Source organism: Diaphorina citri, unplaced genomic scaffold, assembly GCF_000475195.1.
Source record: "Diaphorina citri unplaced genomic scaffold, Diaci psyllid genome assembly version 1.1 scaffold25, whole genome shotgun sequence".
NCBI classification, from domain to species: Eukaryota; Metazoa; Arthropoda; class Insecta; order Hemiptera; family Psyllidae; genus Diaphorina; species Diaphorina citri.
Window position 1 is genome coordinate 492,126 of NW_007377463.1, and position 7,465 is coordinate 499,590.

A 7,465-nucleotide genomic window follows, 5' to 3' on the forward strand; every position below is an offset into this window, starting at 1 on the left:
TTTGTTGTTGTTGTTGTTGTTGTTGTTGTTGTTGTTGTTGTTGGTGGTGGTGGTGGTGGTGGTGGTGGTGGTGGTGGTGGTGTTGTTGGTGTTGTTGGTGTTGTTGTTTGTGTTGTTGTAGACGTAGAACTGGAGGTTTCGTGACCTGCTAGTGTTAGAACGAACACACCCGAGACTACTTCTTGCATCCGGATGACACCTGGGTGGAAAAAGTCGGTGAATTAAACATAAAGATGCGAAAATAATACAAGGGACTCACAAAGTCTAGGAGCATTCAATATCTCCCTGGTGAATTAAAGGCTCACAGCGAAAGAAGAATTCCCGGGCCTAGCGCTTACAAGGCAGACGCGCTATAAAGCAAGATAACTAGGCTCCAGAAGAAGTCCATTCATAAATTTGGTCCAGAATGAAGATCCCTTCCTGGGATTGGTCCACTGGTTACGCTCTGCTTATAAGGGTGCCATGGCTAGCCTACACGGCCAACCTGACGCTACCCTGTCCTCAGCGTGCAAGCCATTTTCAATTTGACCTTCTATCAGCTTCTGCTCCATCATGGAATTATTCACATTCTTTAACAACAACCAATACAAGGTGCAGTTAGTGTCTTAAATAAAGAAAACTGCACACCCACTGAGTTGTGCGTTTATCCACGAACATTGCGTTCGCAACTTCTGATAAGACATCATTTTGGACAATGTCTCACAAAATCATATTTCTATTTCATATGACTCCATAACATTACCCTTCTGCACCGGTCCCAGTACCCAGGATTCACATCCCTTTTCTTTTCGACCCAAGTGCTGGGTAGTCACATGTTTTTACTTTCTATTTTGATGTTATTGATGTTGTAAAAGCTTTAAATACCAATGAATATTTTACAAAAAGAATTAAATATGTATCATTATCAATTAATAATTTAATATTACAATTTTCAATAACTACAAAGATGTATTGACATCGACTGTACAATGTTGTCTGATGGGTTTCAGATTTTGGTTGGGTTATATGTACACCCTAAGATATGAACTCGATGGCACAAGCTACCCAAAAGTGATACTGTCTTACAACTAGTGATCACTCGATGGCTCTTGTGTCAACTGAAGTATCTTCTTCGAAAAACAAAGTTCTGAGCTACTTTTCGAGCAGTAATATCAACTTGGTGGCACGTCACTCAATTGTTTTTGTGTCCACTGTTCAAGTTTAGTTTTAACAAAGCATATGACCATATGATGATGCTTTACGATATTACCCCGTTAAGCGATAATATCAACTTGGTGGCACAAGCTACTCAATGCATACTATTCATGATCAACGTTGCTTAATTTCACTGCTCTGATTAGTGATTGTAAATGGTGTATTCAATGTGATATAGGCGCTGGTGATGGTATTATTAATCTAATATTAGGTCTGTATTTTTTTAATATACCTAATATTATATCCAAACTTCCCCTTACCTCACTAGTACTAGGAGTGTTTGGTTGGGGGCTGAATTCAGCAAGTGACTGTAGTTCTATTATGGTGTAATCTTGACTACTAGAACTGGTAGCACCGGCAGGAGTCGTAGGAGTAGTAGATATTATGGTATCAGTGGCAGGCCTGGTAGAGATGTTCTGTAACATAGAAACCACTCATTAATAAAAGCTGAAGTAGGTAAACTCCAAATTTCAAAACACTCATGCATGGCTGAACCTAATTGTGGGTGTATGTATAGTTGTATACTAGAGTTCATCAAACAATATATTAAATTAAAAAAAGGAAGCTGTTTTTGTCAGTCCAAACAGCATAGGTATAGGTACCTACCATCTTTTTTACTTTCCTTATCTTTGTCAAATCAAATAAAAAAATATCAAAACTTTGATTAGCCCCTGAAATGCATTGGTATAACATATGTAGATCCATCAAGATTTTTGCATTTCTGGACGAATTATAGCTTCAGAATAACAAAAAAACACACCTAAAACTATAATAACGCACGATTTTTTTCCCCAAACGACAGGTGGGACTACAGGAATAATTTTCTGATCCCCAAAAAATGTTGAAAGCACTCAATATCCTGTAATCCTGGAGCGAAATGGTAATAATAAAGATTCTAAAAAAAAGGTGAAATTTGAAAGGGCACAAACCTCTTGCGGGAAGAGATTGACATGTACGGCCAGCTTGGGAAAGAAAAAGCTGAGTATGCTCCGAATGTATTGGAACAACCCGGAAGCGAAGCAGGCCTACATGAAACAAAAATCAACCAAATCTTGAATTAAAAAATCAAAATCAATCAAATCAAATCCTAGTAAATAAAATTAGAGAAACCTTTTAATTTTCAATAGAAACGTAGAAAAAGATATAACATTTTTTGAAAATAAGAAACAGCGAGAAGTTATACTATGAAAATAACGCGAAATTCGACTAAATTGTTGCATATTGCATACACAGAATCATGTACATGTGTCTGTCTGTTACGGCGCTGTTACTCTGATGGACCTTTTGTTGTCCTCTTTTCACCAAAAACGGCTTGACCGATTTTGATGAAATTTTTTGTGGTTGTTGAGAAGAGTACTGAGGGTGACATAGGCTATTGCTATTTAAATTTGTCATATTCCATCCTGATTCAAAATGGCAGCACCTCAAAGTTATGACTCTTATGCTACGCTGATCCCGTACAAAGGACGGGTCAACCAATTAAATCATGAATATGATTTTTTTTAAAGGCTTTAATGGCAGGATTCTCACCTCGTGAGCTCTTCCACCCAACCGGAATTTCGATCACCTTCATGATTTAATTGATTTTTAGTTCAAGACTAGTGGTTGACCCGTCCTTTGTACGGGATCAGCGTGGCATAAGAGACATAACTTTGAGGTACTGCCATTTTGAATCGGGATGGAATATGACAAATAGCCTATGTCGCCCTCAGTACTCTTCTCAACAACCACAAAAAATTCCATCAAAATCGGTCAAGCCGTTTTTTCGTGGTTGCTATAGGATAGGTTAGCCTTGTAAGAATCTTTCCTGACATTCATGAAGTAGACGTGCTCCTTATTGGGCGAGGTGATGGAATGGACATTGATACCGCAGATGGTTTTGCAGACGAGGTCGGTGAAGATGTCGCCCATGAAGACCTTAGTGGAGGTACCTACCATCTTTTTTACTTTCCTTATCTTTGTCAAATCAAATAAAAAAATATCAAAACTTTGATTAGCCCCTGAAATGCATTGGTATAACATATGTAGATCCATCAAGATTTTTGCATTTCTGGACGAATTATAGCTTCAGAATAACAAAAAAAACACATTATATTTGGACCGAGGTCTGTATGTGTGTATGTCATGTCATGTCTGTCTGTATACAAAATATCTCAAGAATCTTCGATCATAGACCAATGAAATTTGGTACACATACTAATTAGGTCAGTCAGACACCACTGTAACATTTTGGTTAAAATCTTTTAAAAAAAGTACCACCCATGTTACCTACACATAGATGTATGAGAAATGAATCAGTAAACTTACTGATTTTAGTGATTCTATTGCAGTTCTAAGTTTTGCTCTCCGTACAACTTTTGGTACAAGTTGAGTTAATTCACTTTCATTGGCGATCAGCAGATACTGCATATATCTACTCCTTCCTCTACAAATTGAAATAGAAGAAAAAGGGTTTTTTTTTAAAAAAAAAAGAACTTTCTTGCCTATGTAACTCTTCCAGCCCTAAATGGTTCTATCCCCTATCATGAAGGCACCTAAAGATTCACAGGCAGTTTTTTTTTTTTTTAAAAAAAAGAACTTTCTTGCCTATGTAACTCTTCCAGCCCTAAATGGTTCTATCCCCTATCATGAAGGCACCTAAAGATTCACAGGCACACACACAATACACACATGTATAGATTTCAAGGAGAAATAGGTTTTGCACTTTTTTCTTGTAATTTTAGATATTGGTAAGTATACTGTGCCCATCAGAGCAGAGCAGCTTAGCTAAAGGCTGTCAGTGGCTTAATGAATACCATGACATGTCTTGGGAAAAGTCAAATTGCAAGGGAAGGCAGATCCATTGGAGACTGGAATCCTGATACAGTTCTACCTAGGGTGTAAGCCAAATACGTATTCCGCAAATGTAATAGAAAGTCGTGTGATGTTCACACCAGATTTTTAATATACCTAATATTATATCCAAACTTCCCCTTACCTCACTAGTACTAGGAGTGTTTGGTTGGGGGCTGAATTCAGCAAGTGAATATACCTAATATTATATCCAAACTTCCCCTTACCTCACTAGTACTAGGAGTGTTTGGTTGGGGGCTGAATTCAGCAAGTGACTGTAGTTCTATTATGGTGTAATCTTGACTACTAGAACTGGTAGCACCGGCAGGAGTCGTAGGAGTAGTAGATATTATGGTATCAGTGGCAGGCCTGGTAGAGATGTTCTGTAACATAGAAACCACTCATTAATAAAAGCTGAAGTAGGTAAACTCCAAATTTCAAAACACTCATGCATGGCTGAACCTAATTGTGGGTGTATGTATACTAGAGTTCATCAAACAATATATTAAATTAAAAAAAGGAAGCTGTTTTTGTCAGTCCAAACAGCATAGGTATAGGTACCTACGTTGTATACTAGAGTTCATCAAACAATATATTAAATTAAAAAAAGGAAGCTGTTTTTGTCAGTCCAAACAGCATAGGTATAGGTACCTACCATCTTTTTTACTTTCCTTATCTTTGTCAAATCAAATAAAAAAATATCAAAACTTTGATTAGCCCCTGAAATGCATTGGTATAACATATGTAGATCCATCAAGATTTTTGCATTTCTGGACGAATTATAGCTTCAGAATAACAGAAAACTTTACTGATCTAAAAAAGTACCTTATCATCAATTGAGAGTTCGCTAACAATAGACCTATACATATCAACGTCGTAATTCAATGACCAAACCTTACATTGTACTCCAGAGGTTGGATTCCTTGGTAGGATTTCCCTTTTACTGGTTTGGCACGAGCTTGCTAACAATTCAATTTCAGAAGGGTTTAGTGATTCGTGAGTGTTCTCCTCGCTACAGGTAGTTTTACCAAAATCATCGTTCTGTGGCGCTCACAACAACACTCAACACAAAATATAATCTTACATAGAAAACGCAGGTTCTCGTTTCTCCACAATTTCCATCTCTGAGTTGGCTCGAGTTTCTTTTGAATAGTGACACACTTTTTATCAATGACTACGCTCAAATCGCTACCGATCATCTCTCGACCGACTAATATAGGTATATTCAGTGTTTCATCGGGAACGATGTGGAACAAAATCATTAATTTCTGCCCGTCAATCGTTACTGAGGCTCCGATCTGAGCTCAACTTTCTACCACGGAATTGCCCAGCCCAAATAGCCTCACAAAATTACCTATTCTATTTCCATGGAACTTCGGAGCAATACTAGCCGTGAGAAGAGAACACTCAGATCCACTATCAAACATAAAATTATTTCATTGCTGACACAGTATAAAATCTGAGCTCAACTTTCTACCACGGAATTGCCCAGCCCAAATAGCCTCACAAAATTACCTATTCTATTTCCGTGGAACTTCGGAGCAATACTAGCCGTGAGAAGAGAACACTCAGATCCACTATCAAACATAAAATTATTTCATTGCTGACACAGTATAATAACATACAATACATTCTTTGACACATGTTAGCCTGGGATAGAAACAAGTGCTGGTTGTGATGAAAAGATTTCTATTGAACTCACAGAAATGTTATAATATCACAAATCAACTTCAATGTGTTGAGAGGACATTAAATTAAATCCAACTAGCCGCCAAATTTAAAGTATTGACTTACTGCTTTCAAAAGTGGACTCATTATTATGTGGGTTCAAGACAACTATCTCGTCCTCTCTGGACTCATTATGAGGTTCAGCAACTATTTCTGAGGCCTCTTCAATATTTACTGCAACAAATTCTGTGTCAGCTTGCAGAGCATTTGTGATGGTATTACTCTACTCTCTGCATAGACTGAATGATAATTGAGTGACGGAAACAAATTCTGTGTCAGCTTCCAGAGCATTTCTTATAATTACTCTTCTTTCTGCGCGGACTGTTACATAATGACAATTGAGTGTTGTAATGTTTGCTTGTTCTTGACTTGAAACATGAAAGTAAATGAAATGATAACTTGAAGACTTGATTTTATAATGAAATTGACTTTTTATTCTTACGTCAAAGGCTTAAACTTGAACTTACAGCTTGATCTTACAACTTACAGACATTTTTCTTTATTTTATTTTCTATTGTCTTCATTTTTGATAATAAAAGGCGGCAATGTTTATTTTAGCAACGAGCTCAAAAATATCGATATTGCAAACTGCTCCCCCCTATCGGGCTGTTGTCTCCAATCGAGCCCGTGAGGTGCTGCTTTCTGTCGCTCAATTTTTCAACCAAACCCAACATTTCTCCCCCCCCCATGAAACAGTGGTTTCATAAAAATCTTGAAAAAAAAAATACTTATTAATATAAGATTGAATTACTTAACATATTCATAACAATTGTGAAACAAAACACTCAAATTAAATGCTAAAAAAAATTACAATCAACATAATAATGAATTACCTACTTAACATGATTACAAGTAATTATGAAATGGTAATTTCAGAATGAATGCTTAAAAAAATAATAATTAATCCTAAAATGAATTCTGATCCATAATTTAACATGTATGAAACCTACTGGGTTGGCAGAGGACAAAGTTTGACTGCCGGTCTTTTAAATAATCCTCTAGAAGTCTTTACAACCTGCCTCGGTGGTGTAGTGGTCAAGTCGCTCGCCTGGTAAACAGGAGGGCGTGGGTTCAATCCCAGCCGAGGTATGGAATTTTATCCTCAGTATAATTTGAGAATTTGACCACAATAATAGTAGTAGCCTACTGCTGGAGTAAAGGGACATTTCAGTCCTATTCGAGCAGTATAAATAAGCACTATTATTATTATTATTATGGGAGTTGGGCGTTCGCGATTGTGCCGGTGTGAAGGATGTTACGTCCTCGCGACGCAGTGTGTTTGAACGTAGTCGAAGGGACTCAGAACCAGGTCGCCATGGTTTGATTGAGTTGTTGAACAAAGTCAGGTAAGACCTTTGCCACCAGGTTTACTACTAAACTGGAGGAATGTCGAATGTCGTCGCTAGGTTCACCTGCTCTTATTAGTCTAACAACTTCCATCCCAACCCACCACGATTGATTTTAGACTTTATGAGACAAAACGGACCGGAAACCCATTTTCATCAACTCCAAACAGGCCCTTCTCTACCCTAAAGAGCTCATCGACAACATTATTATTATTATATATTATTATTTATTATTATATTATTTATTATTATTATTATTTATTATTATTTTATTATTATTATTATATTATTTTATTATATTATATATTATTATTTATTATTTATGTTATTATTATTATACTTATTATTATTATTATTATTATTAT